At 34.6% G+C, this 14,848-nt stretch overlaps 1 pseudogene; it reads right to left on the reverse strand.

Moving 5' to 3' along the window:
* Positions 1–7,403: 7,403 nt before the first annotated feature.
* On the reverse strand, positions 7,404–12,092 carry LOC138136983 (angiotensin-converting enzyme-like; annotated as a pseudogene).
* Positions 12,093–14,848: the final 2,756 nt, after the last annotated feature.

Raw genomic sequence — 14,848 nt, forward strand, 5'->3', positions numbered from 1 at the left:
TTATGGCAGGGTACCATTGTATAAACGTTAACAACACCGACAATAGGTTTAAACCGCAAGTACAACCCCTAATCGTAAATTCGTCCAAGTACTACCCTGTAAACTGACAGGTATAGAACGAAAATGATGATTGACAGGGGTCTGTTTATGTCGCGTATCGGCATCTCAACAGGCGTAATAATTACTATTGCCCTGCCATAAAACCGCTGCAGCTCTGGGAGAACTTTAATTATTATCTGCACATTTAAAAAATAATTTTTATTCTAGTCATCCTTCCATTTTTGCTTTTTTAGATGCACTTACATATTAGTTTTCAAACATATACGTATAGCAAAATTCAATCTGCAAACAGAGAAATGAAAAAGTTGAGAAACGACGTAAGAAACAAAAAGGAGACATTACAAAAATTAATAGAAAATTGTGAAAATGGAATACTCCCTAGAATAAATTTGTACAAATAATCTCTTATCATAATAAACCTATGACTCCTGGGAGTAAACATTTTATTTTAATATTTAGCAAATATTCGTTTATCTTGCACTCAAAAATGTAAAAATATACCTGCCGCCTTCCTTAATCCTTCGACAATAAGCGGGAGCAACTCGTCTACAGATAACAGCTAAGTAGCGACCACCTGTGGTGTAAGCTGACCGCTGGGAGGAACTCGTCTACGTCCGGCTTGGTAGCTTTGAGTTCGCCAAATGAATTGTGTGCGTGTCAATTGCGAATTCGAAAATTATAACTCGGACGAGTAAAACCAATTTTTGATTTTGTCAACAGAGAATTGAACAATGTTTCTTGTTTATATGAGAATGAGGATGACGAAGAAAGCATTTAAAATAGGTAAATTTTAGCAAAAATACAAAGTTCCGGGTTATTTCAGCTCGTCGAATAAAAAAATTATTTTCTCAAAAAGTACACGGGCTATCGACTTAATTCTTTTTTTAAAATCTTTTCCAATATCTTAGTTACATTTGACTCGCTACATGTGTATGGAAATTTTCAATATTTCACATAGGTCCCAGCAGAGTGAAGTTTACGATGCGCATTTTTGATTAATCGAAATTCATTAATTATTTTTTTCAAAACTATTGATATTTGCGAAATTTTCAATTCACTGTTGGAAGCGCTCTACTTTCTAGTATAAATATACAGAAAATCAAAATTATAGCTTCAATAGTTGAATTAACACAGCGTTAAATGTTACGAAAAACGTAGTCTTTCGGACTACATCTCAACTACGTAGTTATAAAAGCCGTTTTTAAAGTTCGGTCCTATTATAGTATTTTACAGTAGAAGTCCGTTAGGATAGCCTTTACTGCCGAGCCAGAGATTTTGTGAGACGAGCTCGCAGAGCTAGTCGAATAATACTGGCGAGGCTGTAAAGGCCCTAACGGACGAGTATTGTACAATAGTTTTTGTAATATCTCTACGATTCGTTCAAAATTATCTTTTTGAAATACATTTTTTTCAACGCCATCGAAAAAACCGAATGATTAATAAGTGTGCGAAGAACGTCGTCATGTCAACCGTTGTTTGTGAAAAAAAATTGTTTCAATGTTGTTTGTCAGATTTGTTTAACGCTTAACATTCCGTTGAAAATAAGTGAATGAAATCAATAAAAAATCGCAATCAAGATATTCCCGATGTCCGGAAGTGAGGTCATCGTTATTGCCTGCAAAATCGCACTTGTGTTAGTGAAGCATCATCTTCGATCTTGTCTCCATTTGCTGCTGTTTGTCAGATTTGTTCAACACTTAACTTTCCGTTGAAAATAAACGACTGAAGTGAATAAAAAATCGCGATCAAGGTATTCCCGATGTCCGGATGGCCGCAGAGCAAGTGAAGTCATCGTTATTCCCTGCAAAATCGCGCTTGTGTTGGTGTTAAAATTCTGAAGCATCATCTTCGATCTCGTCTACATCTGCTAGTGGCATACCGATTTGGATTAATTCAAGGTGTGTCCCATAACATTAAACATTAATTATTGTACTATTACGATCATAAAATTTTGGACATCAAACTTCTGTCACATTAAAAAAATTACTCTAAATCATGCTTTATTGAAACTGTCACATGAAAGATGAAATTGTTGTCAATTTGACACCGGTTTAAAATATTTTTTTTTTAATATGCGAGTACATTTGGGTATTTGTTTTATATTTTTTATTAATTAAAACCTCGTTCTATTCCATTTGTCTGATTTTTACAACTTTTTGAATATTTTCTCGGTAAATCTGACATTCACTTTTTCAAAATTGACACAATCAGAATTGAGGTTATTAATACATAAGGGTCGTTTTAGAATGTATGACAGCACGATGACATTAGTGTCCAAAATTTTTTGATCGCAATAGTACCAGTTGTAAAAAAGTTGAAAAATAAAGTTTAGATCTACGTTGCTATAGTTATTTAGTCATTCATAACGGCCGCTCCCACTCATAAAGGACACCTATAACGGACTCCGGCCGTTATGAGGTTGTTTACATGGTGACAAACAGTCCGGAAAGCCACCTTTAACAACTAGATATTACAAAAAAAAAAGTTGTAGATGGCCATTCCTTATGCCCCAAAATGTCCTCTACAAGATAGGATATGTCTCATTTAGTTATTTATACCTTTGAATCACTAATTCATAATTGCAGGCCGATTTTACTCCACTAATAGAGCGTGCCTTGGTTGGTTACATTGTATCCGGTGACGGCGCCGGCTCCGGCTCTGGTTTTGCCGGTGTCTGTGAAAACGGCCTAAGGGTATTGTGGTGGGAGTTATTCGCTAGCGTTTGACCATTTTTCGCCGGTCTCTGTTTATAACTTTCAATAGTTCATCAGCATTTTTGATCACATGTTCAAATCTGTCCAATTGTATCATTATTATAGTGAGTATAATCTAAGTACATTATCCTTGTGAGAATAATATATGTAGTTCGTATTTTGTTTTAATTTTTGTTCAGTGACCACGTATTTTTCAATTGGACAGTAAGTGTCATCAATTGTTGAAAATGAACGAAAAACGATTCAGTGCGATAATATAATCTTTTTTTGTATTTTTTATTTTGTACTCATGAAAAAATAATCCTAGGAATACCCCTCGAGAGTGAGAATAAATAGAAAATAATTCTCCAGATTCTTTCTCAAACTTGTTGCCAAATGGCAACAAGTTTTCGAAAATCTGTGATGGGCGTATCCGAGTTTCTCCCGGTGGTCACTTCTTTACCTGCATAACCCTTTTTAACCAAGGAGTTTCTCCCGAGGTTATCGGGGATTACTGCGATAGGTAGTCGACGGATGGTAGCCGGACTAGATTATAATGACGAGTATTTTGCTTAAAATTGACAAAAAATACACTGATGAGAGGGAGAATTAAAATGACATACGGCATTTACAAATTGTACTCTATTTATGTACCGGGTGTCCCATCACTTGTGTCCCGTAGGAAAATGACTTTAAAACTAAATTATATTTATATGAAGGTATTATAGATGCATAAATACTGTTCACCGCCACAAAAATTGGGTATTACTTTTTTGTTAAAATTAATTACCTAGGTACAGAAAGCAAAAAACTATCACTTTAAAAATTAAATTTTGTTTGATGCAGTTCAAATTTAGTATACGTTATGAAATAGTTATAGAGAAATAAAATCCGTAATTAGAATTTAATTAAAATGTTTTGACGTAAAGATATTTGGTTAATTTAATTTGGGTCCTTCTACTTTATAAAAACTTATGGAAGACAAAGTTAAGTTTGTGGGTATTATTCTTGTCCGCAATTTATGGTACGAAGACCATTCAAGAGGGTTCCAGCGGTACCTGCCTGTGTTACCCCGTCAAACACACTGCAACCCCTCATAAATCTTCGTCTGCAATAAATTTTCATAAAGTAAAACGGCCCAAATTAATTTAACCAAATATCTTTACATCAAAACATTTTAATTAAATTCTAATCACGGATTTTATTGCTCTACCATTTTTTCAAAACGTATACTAAATTTGAACTGCATTGAACAAAATTTAATTTTTAAAGTGATAGTTTTTTGTCTGCTGTACCTAGGTAATTAATTTTAACAAAAAAGTAATACCCAATTTTTGTGGCGGTGAACAGTATTTATGCATCTATAATACCTTCATATAAATATAATTTAGTCATTTTCCTACGGGACACAAGTGATGGGACACCCGGTACATGATATGAGTATACAGTGAGTTTTTTTTAAGACTGGCCATAGGGTTTTACATCTCCAACGTATACGGTTATCACTTTTTACATAACTTTCTGGCTTGACAAAATTTTGCACCATTCACTACAAGTTTGCCTTTTTCACTCAGTTTCCATGGTGACGCTTTTAAAGAAATAATTAAACTAAAAATTTTACTTTGAAATGGGCCTATTTATAAGCGAGATTTACCCCTGCATCCCACCAAAAAAGAGATGGTTTTAATCATTGGTCGCAATTTTTTAGGAAAGGGAATGTAATTCCTAATTACCGGATCATTCTTATCACCAGTGCTAATCCCTTACCGTTCACTACCTTCTACAAGACCTGAAAATTTCTGACCGTCGGGAGGAACTTCGCTGTCGTCCTTGTGATATTATTACAGAAAACATACATTTCTCATGTTCCTAATTTTCAACACTGCCTTCAGCTTGTTAATTCTAAATTCCATTTTAAAATCATTTCCGTTCTATATAAAAGTCAAACTTTTTTGTTATACAGGGTGAATTTGAAATACGTCACAATCTTAAAACCCCAGGATCTTCAGGAAGTGAATAAACCGAAAATGTGGTTAAACATTTTAAATTCATAAAATCCAATTTAACTTAATTCCATCCCGAACGAAACGCTTCTGAAAGTTCTAATAAATCGAAACATGAATATCTGCAAAAACGATTTAAAAACCGAGAGTGACAAAACCTTGTTTTGAATGAAATAGCCGAAAAACACTTTAAACAGCCGCAAAAACATGTAACATTAAGAGTGAAAACCAAGTGAAAGGAAAAGTCGAAGCAAAAACCACAATTACCGTACTTACAATTTATTAGACACAATGTCCGGAATTTGCGCAGATGAATATGCGTGTTAAGGATGAACTGGAGTAACAATCTCAGCAAAAAGTTGCGGAATTCTTATAATGCTATGAAACGTTTATTACGAGAAATCAATATTTGAAAAAATAGTTTTTAATTTTTGGAAAGGAATTGTAATGAGTTGCAAGTAAATTTTGTGTTTATTTTCTTCATATTTACTTACATGTGATTTTACAATCTTTTGACTAAGACTGTACGTGAAAGTAAACAAAAGCTCACTGAATTTCAATTTTCATTGATTTCTGTTAAAGTTCTTAACGTAACTGCAGTAAAACGTGCGATATGAGTGTAATGCTGCATACCGACGTCAATTATATGCATTTTGTTCACTTTTATTGAAATTAAAACAGATACATAACCTCAAAAACCGTGTTTTTCCACATGTAATTAGCGATTACAAGGAAAATCCTCGACCAACTTTTTTTGTAAATTCATTAGAAAATTCTACGACATCGATACTTTATGTGTGAAAAATTTAAGAAAAGTTGGCCTTTTTGAAATATGTTTTTTATCAATTTTTATGCGACCATTGCCCCATTTCTCATAAGAACACGTGTAAAATATCCCGAAATTTTAAAAGGTAATAACATTAAAATTCCTTCCCCAATTTTTTTAAATTTGGCACAGTACTTTAGAATGGATGAAATGACTATTGCCATTTTTCAATGTTACTCCAGTTCATCCTTAACATTAATCGCGTAAAATCAGGTTGATCGACGCACATTTGAATTACTAACAAAAATCTTGCTGACGAATGCAATCGAAAAGTACCATTTTCCCGTAGACAACCGGTGTTTGTAAATTTCTCCGATGGTTAAACTAGGTACTGATAAGACATGGAAAATTTCTCCGATGGTCAAATTAGCCCCTAATTAGGCATGGTAAATTTCTCCGCTGGATTATGGAAGCATCACGTCCGACCGATCGACTACCCGACATAATCCTAGAATATTATCGATTCATGATGAATGTGGATGAGGGGCTACTGTGATTCCTTTTTATCATCTTGGATAAACTGACACCATTTTATATTTTTTCTTGTCAGAAATATGACATGTTTGTTCCGACATTGAAATTTGAACAATGTCGTCTAATTTAATTTGATTAAATATTTTTGTTTGTTTGTTAGAGTATAGATTAAGGTACAGTCGTCGCCAGCAATAAATTTTATTCGTCAATGTCATTTCAAAATTTGGTTAGATTGTCAAAATCCCCGTCTGATTATACTCACGTCAATAAAATGTCAAAAAAATGGGGAAAAAAATATTAAGGTTTTACAATGGAGCATTTTCTATTGCGTCAAAGAATGACATTGACGACTAAGATTTATTGCTCGCAACTGTACTTACCATTTGGTTAAAACAAATTATAAGAAATCAATTTGTGATTAAAAAAAAAATTCATGCCTATTCGTGTGTCAAAATAATAAGCGCCTACTGAAGGGTTAATCCTCTCAGGTACCGAACAGACCACCGGAGCAATTGGCCACTTTCCAGAAAGGCTAGGGTTAATCCTTCGGAGCAATTTACATGTTTGAGGGTTGAAACAATAGCCGAAGATCGCACTGAAAACAACTAACAACAACGCGGTACTAGCACCCGCGTAACAATAGTATGAGTAGCGCTGTCAGATCACTTTTCAGGTATGAGGGCGAAATTTGAAGCACGAGGCGTCAGCCAAGTGCTGCAAAACAGGCCGAACAAAAATGAAATTTTTGCAGACTATTGGGATGCATAGAATGTTTTTAAATGTTGCCACATTTAGTGTAACTTCTACAAAAAAGAAGATTGATTTTTTTAAACATTTTTATCTGAACTCTTAATGACTACTTAACAACGTACTACTACGTTGTTCCGCGAATTTTGGGGCACCCAGTATTTAGTTATATACCACTTTTCCAGTTATGTATCTCAGGAAACGAACACGAAATAGCTATTTATGCACCAAGGGCGTTACAACGATGATTACGCCCGGAGAACGATGAATCCAGCTCGAGAGCTTTAGCCCGAGAGATGGATATCGTTCGATGGGCGTAAGCATTCGGTGACGCCGTGGTGCATACAAGATTTTATTTTTCACTATACGTGTTCTTAAAAAAAAAAATGGCATCTTTGCAATTTTGAATTGATGAGGTCGTTATGAATTCATTACGCCCGCTTATTCTTATTACGTCCTGTATTATTCCCCGGTTGTTATAGACATGTTTACGTATTTCGTATCCTAGGAGTTATCATGCAATTATACTAAAGTGAAAAATAAAACTGTTTGCACCTATTTTGTGTTGCACTTTAGACTCATAGCAAGCACTATCGATGCTTACTCCATATATTCCTCGCCTGCAGCCACGTGGAACTGTGACGCTAGACCTAAATCATTGGCCTCGGACCTCGCCACTGGGCTTCAAATTTTGATACTTTTTCCGGTACCCCCACCAATGCGAATTCCAATTGTCTTGAGTGACGGCTCCGCTGAAGACATCCCACCTCCACTTGTCGACGAGCAAACAGAAAGGCAGCATGGCGACTTTTTGTAATGCCATGTCCATCAGTGTGGTGATCGTAGATTCGTAGTTGTCTTCGTAATCCTGGAGGAAGTGGATCTTTTGCAAGTGTTTGGTTGAGGAGACTGACAATGCGATGCTGTCACTGACAGCCTCGTGGAAGCCTGAATTTGGTGCCTCCCGCAAAATGTAAGGTTGCTTGGTGTACTGCACATAGTACTGGATGTGACCAATTTCGTGATGAACAGCTGGGAAATAGAAGTCGTTGACTTCCGTACACATTAGAATCATAAAATATGAAATTTTGACTTGTTTCAATTGCAGTTTGATGTTATCACCTGTTGTTCTGGCCGTCGCAGAAGTCCACAGCCTGCGACTGAGAGAAGACTTCTCTACCATCAGAAGGTTTCTCGATCACAGCTCCTGCACTAGTGTTATAACAAATGTCGTTTGGAAGTAGTCCCATAGATTTAAAGAAATGATCAGCGGTTTTGAACATTTCCAAGACAGTGTACTTTTGGTCAGCCACAGCCTGGTTAATATCGATTGTGCTTGCATTGGGGAACGGTTTGACCACTCGAGCTAGGGAACCCCACCGTTGCGCAAACATATCTCCTAAGATATGAGCCGGTAGGAGACCATCAGAAATATCTAGTTTATCACCATAAACTTCCTTCAGTTTGTTACTAACATATTTGTGCAATTGTACGTAAAGAGGTTCAACTTTGCTCCACAGATCGTCCATATCTTGGACAAAAGTAGGCGTTTCGTAACTTTCCACATTTCTCCTTTGTTCTTGAAACCTGAAAATATTTGCTTGAAAGGAGTCAGTTACCGTTGGTAACTGCCGCCTCATTCGACAAATCTACATAAGTCTTGTACAGGTTTCTATTTTTGGCACCTGAGGCATCCCTCCAACCCTTCCACACGTAAAGCAACTTATAATTTGAGGAGTTTGCTAAAACGTAAGCGATTTTGGGCTTAAATGACAACTCGTCTTTGGACAAGTCACAACTGATGTTGATATACGGACAGATCTTGGCAGTATGGTAGACGTCGCTCATTGATAATTGTCGTAAGCTTTGTCAGTTTGTCTTCATCAAGCGCAGCATCACCTAGAATTCTTAATCTTTTAAATTGTCTCTTGACTTTTTCGTCTTGATAATTGTCAGGGTTCAAATCTTTGAAGTACTTCTGCCACATAGCTTTTTCCAAAGGATCTTGTTCTAATGTCAGCTCGTGCTGAAATGTTTTTAATCATAATCATAATTTCTTAAGAGAAGTAGTATAGTATATACGTATATTTTTCGCTTTTCCTCGCTGTTTAAGGTCTGTGTGGTGATTCCATTTAGCTTTAATCAGTCTGGTACACATGTCGGACGCCTTTTTTTCATAGTAATCGTTGGCCAAAAAATCTTTGAGTTCTTTTTCGGTCATGGCACATTTTGAGGGGTGTATAAGCATCCCCACTAATATGCCACACAACATCTACATAAAAAAAAACAATGTTGCGTTACGTTAAAAAATAAAACTTTATCTTATCCCTGAACCATACAACTGCCGTATAACTTTTTCAAGTGAAATGGTTTAGGTAAAAAAAATGTTTGTAAAGTAAAAATATGATATAAGAAACCAAGAAAAATGTTTGTTAACAATCTACTGTGACAATTTGAATTGCTTATCAACAAAACAAGAATAATATGTATAATCACATCTGATACTCCTATATGATAAGTAATAAGATTTAAGAAATCACTTAGAAGAATAAGATTCATTTCACTAGTGTGCAGGTGTATTTATAACAATCTTGATTCAAGAATAATAATTTATCAGACCAGTAAATTTCAAGCTGTAAATCAAACGCTTTACTAATTTAAATTTCGCCACAGTTCTGCTACGTCCAAAAATAATGAGAGTTAAAAATTGTTTGCAAAAATTATGTGGAGATCTTGATATTTAAAGAAAATTGAAAAAAATGATAAAAACTGAATGAATTGAATATCATCAATTCATCATATCGAACGTTTTAAATTTAGTTTGGTTGATTGTTAGTTAGCAATGTTACATAAAAAAAGCAAATTTTTATTATTACAATGTGAAACGTTTCACTCGCGTTTTAATCTGGCTCACTCATACCAAAAAAAGCCCAATTTACATACGAACTCGTTAAATAAACAACTATTAATTCACTCTTTGTTAAAGAACAGATATACAGGGTGTCTCAGCTAAGACTTTCGAGCCTAATAACTCGGTTATTTTCCAAAGGATTTTTGTGAAATTTAAAATGCAGATATTTTAGACAGTGAAGAATAAAATTCCATTAATGCAATTACCCAAATCTTAAAAACGTAATTTTTACATGCCTTTTTAAAATGTTGAATCACTTAAAATTTACATCAAAAAATTGATCGTCAATAAAAAATGCTGTCGGGAGAAACTCGTCCTCGAAAGACGTCTGGTTTGCAAGAAAAAAGAAAAAACTCTGTTAAACGTAGCTGCAGATGCAAAAACGTAGACGCGTATGAAACAAACGCGCACCCTCGCCGAATTTTGGTCATCCCTTTTCGCACAAACGCAGGTGACACATTTGACGTTTATCTTGCTAACCTTACAAACATTTACAAAGTTAAAGACAACATTTGGACGTAATTTATTATACTGGATGCTTTAATTCTTTCATAAAGGACTAAAACAGGATCGGGATATTTTAGCAAGGTAATTTAGTTTACGTACGCTTCCTGTGTCTTCAAATAAATTGACGACTCTCTTAACCTTACTTTTTGTAAAGCCTACAATTGGATAGTGTTTCACGAGAAAACGAACTGTGTCATTGAAGTTCTTACGACACTCATAGGCAAGGTAAGAAAGTGCTTTCTTGCAGACCGCAGGCAAAGATTATAAACCGAGCCGTAGGCGAGGTTTGTAAGTGCTAAAAGGTTTGCAAGGGCACTTTCTTAACAAGGTTTGAATACAATTTTTTTCCCTACTGGCACAACTTCGTTGAAAAAAGTCAAAAACAGATGGTTGTATTCCTGATTAAAACGAAAATTTTGGGAATTGAATAGTAGGCTGGTTTATTTGTTTAATTAACTTGTTATCGCATTTGAAAATTTGACGTTTGTTCGAAAATTTGAAATAAACAGGGTAAAGTAATCTACCTACCTAGCTTATCTGTTTATTTTCCAGATTATATGATTGATCTACCAACTTGCTTTATTGAATTGGCTTTCATTTATCAATAACTTATTTCACTTTTGACACTTTTGACATTTGTATTTTGGTACAGTTTTACCATAAACATTTCATGATTAACTTTCTTACCTTAGCGAGAAAGTTGAATTTTCTCACCTCAAATGAGGTATCTACAGCCTACATTTCTAACCGGTAGGGAAAAATTTTTTTTTTGCATAGTTCATAATAATTCGTGAATTGAAACTGTGTCTTCGCAAAATTGAATAAAATATTGTATAAACCGCGTGAGTTAAACGAATGTTTATTTACTAGCGCTTCGCGCTCTTGAGGTAATTCTTCTTTTGAATAAACATTGGTTTAACTCACTTGGTGTATAAATATCTATTTTAATGTATGTGCAATTAACATACCTAGCGATGTTATGATTCATAACATCCGCGGTTTGTTCAATAGATTACCGATTTCAGAATAATTAGAGAGAATTTAAAACAATTAAATCCAAAAACTCGTTTTAAAATAGATTGAGTTGAAAGCGTTTGCATGATATGTTCAGGTGTCATAGTTACATTTGGTTGTTTATACAAACATATATTTCGCAAAATGAGTTTGAATGATAGTGTTTTACCGGAAAACGTCTTAAATGAAGAAGAGAACAAGCTTTAAATAGCTTAATACCGGAAAAATCAAAAGGCAGGAGGTACTTATCTGAACTCAGAGGCATTCAAACAATGGCAAGATCTACATAAGGCTCGAAATAAGGTTACAACTGCAAATGAAAGTGATGTTGGCGTATTTTCATGAACTGGTAAGTGCTCATAGTGTTAGTTCCGTAACGTATTTACCTTTTTGTTTATAGAGTCGAAGAACTATAGCCCCGCATGCCTCATCATTATGGACGTCCTGGTACATATGTACCTACTACCCGAATACCCGATGCCCGATGCTACGAAGTGCAGTTCATTTTTACTATGGCAGAGTTCCGTCTATTTAAGTAATTAATGTTGTTTTTAGTTCCGTTTGTTTGAATAAAGTTAGATACTGTCCTTCATTTGCTGATTGTTGTTGACATGTCACTATGGCAATATTACCCTACAGCATAACTGTACTGGTTACTAGTACTTTTGTGAATGTAAACCAAGGCATACTATATTGAAACCGGTAAAAATTTTAATTGACCTCAAACAAATACAAACAACCATCTAAGCTTAACAATAAAGTTTAACGCAAATGTTGAAATTATTCCCTGCCAACCATTTGGCACTTACCGACACTTTGTACACTGCGCTCAATAATGTCAGGGCTTTTCGTTCCATTTTAGAACGAATTCGCTGCAGTAAATCTTCTAAATTGTTTGGTCGATTAAAATAAACCTTCTGTTTTAAATAAACCAAAAAAAAAAACATTAAAAATGAAATTAAATTTTTGAAATAAAAATTGCCATTTTCTCAAAAAAATTGTTATGTAAGGTACCAATTTTTTTCATTCGTCGTTTATGTAGTAGAAGGGTCTATCAAAAAGAGAAGAAAAAAATGTGGGTTGTCATTTAAAAAAATTGGTGATGATGTGATTGCGCAAAAAGCAGTGACGTCATTTAAACAAGTTGCACGTCACAGGATGTCATTTTTCAAAATAAAATCGACTTGTCCGAGTAATTTTCTTAAAAACATCACATTACACGTGCTGTTTCCTCGTTTTAGTCTCACTCATAGCTCCAGCCTTCTCTTTTTTCAGATTGTTGTAAACATTTAAACAAATCTGTTTAGCCTGTTCATTTAAATTCTTTTCTTTCTTGATTCACTGCTGTTAATTCTTGTGTCTTCTCCATCGGTGCTTTCCAGATAATTAAAATCGCTATCACTATAGCTGTCACTGTAGAGTGTAGAGAAGTACCGTACGATCAAATAAAAATAAATCGAGTAAGCCTTGACTATTATAGTTCAGTTGGCAGCACTAGTTTAAAGTTATAAGACTTAAATGTGTTTTTGGCTACAGTAGTATTTAAACTAGGACTGCCAACTTAACCATGATAGTCATAGTGACTTTTAATGATTGAAATTATTTTTGTTCGGTTGGCAACATATTTACGATTTTATGTTGGTACTGTCAAATTTCAATATGACAATTAAAACCACAAAATAACGCATTGTACATTTAGAATCTTAACCTAGAAAGCGAATCAACAGACAACTCATTGACAAAAGACTAGACGTACCAATTATTCGGGAGTGCCAACCCACTAAATTTGTCTCAATCATTAAAAGTCATCCGGTATTTTGATTACTACAGTACAAGACGAATTACTTGACGGGTTCGTTGCTTAAGGAGACAACAATATCACAAAAACATTTTATTAAACATTAAAGCACCACATTGAGCAAATACATTAAAAATGGAATGTTGAGTCAATTGAATTAAAGCTTTGTGAAACATTTTCATTTTCTGTTTCCTAGTTCTGTAATGGTGGTTGGGGGACACAATTATATTTTATTTTGTTACATATAATGTTTAAAAACACCAACGGTAAATTGTAATCTGTAATTAAATAAAAACCTGTAGGTACAGTTGGTTGCAAAAAAAATGGGAATTGAACATTTTCCTAATGTAAATTTGGTTTTGCCCATTTGTCAATTCATTGTCTACTTGACAATACCTATCAAATAATTTAAAAAAATGTCGTTGAATTTTGACCATAATTCTAACCTACTTATTTCTCGTAAGAAGGTTTCACATTATGGGAAAATTGTAAAAATGTGTCAATTTTATTCTGACAGTTCCCGTTTTTTTGCAACCAACTGTACTTTCTATTGTTGTTATCATTTTGATCTAGGTTAATGTCATTTATTCCCTACACAATTCCATGGCAATTTACTCTCCTCAAATAATATTAGATGATTAGAGCAGAAGAAGTGAGTCTTTTTGTGTTCTAAGCCCAGAGATTGAAGACCGAGACGAAGTCGAGGACGCAACTGGGCGAAGCACAAAAAGACCTCCTACTCTGAATGATATATGTATACTATTTTATCTTCAAGCGGATCACAAAAAAAAACCGGACATGAACTCATTTATCTTCTTTTACTGCAGTTACAGTAAAATGACAATTTTCAAACTTACAATCTTCAAATTTTAAGGCACCAGTAATTCCTACTTCTCTTGTTGCATATTATTGAAGGTTCAATAAGACTGGATGATCCAAATGGTTGTTGACTTGATAATTTTAAAAATCGCGCGACTATGAACTGTCAAAGAAATGTCAACTCAATCCTACCCACACAGCTGCCACATAAATTTTCGTACATAGTTGCCATACCTATTCACAATCATTTTGAATCACCCAATATACAATAGTAAAATCTACTAAAGTCTAAAATTTGCTTTTTAATGGTGAACGGCCATCTTGCTCTTTTTGATTTTGACATTTGTCATCCATTCACCCTGCGACTCGTGTTACACCACAGTGGCACCGGTTAAATATTGGGTAATGATTTCGTTATTTCGCCTTAATAGGGATAATAATAATTAAATATTTCGTAATTTTCGTAATTTCATGTAATTATTGATAAATAAATCGTGAGAAATGCTTCAAATGACCGTACATTTGACTCGAGCCTCCTGTGACATTTCAGCTCCTAGGATTTGAAGTGTTTCAAGTCCGGTCACAAAAAATACATAGTATATTATGTTATGAGGAGCAAAAACAAGCCAAAGCACATAAAACCATTTTGCTCCGAATAACATATACTATTTTGTCTTCAAACCTTCATAACAAATTATTTAAGACATGTTAAGAAACCAGGTAGGAATTTCAAATGATTTAGCTAGTTTACTTTACAGCCGCTCATCAGCGAAGATAATAACTTCACGGACGCCCTCAGCGGAGATAATAACTTCACGGACGCTCCTCAGCGGAGATAATAACTTCACGGACGCTGGTCAGCTCGTTAGATGCCATGACAATGAAGTGACATTTTAGCATTATCAGTGCAGCAGTGCAATGTCATATTTTACGGACGTTTGAAGAAAAAAGTCATTTCCACCGTTTCTATAGACATACACAAAGGTGCAATGCTTG

Source organism: Tenebrio molitor, chromosome 8, assembly GCF_963966145.1.
Source record: "Tenebrio molitor chromosome 8, icTenMoli1.1, whole genome shotgun sequence".
Lineage (NCBI taxonomy): Eukaryota > Metazoa > Arthropoda > Insecta > Coleoptera > Tenebrionidae > Tenebrio > Tenebrio molitor.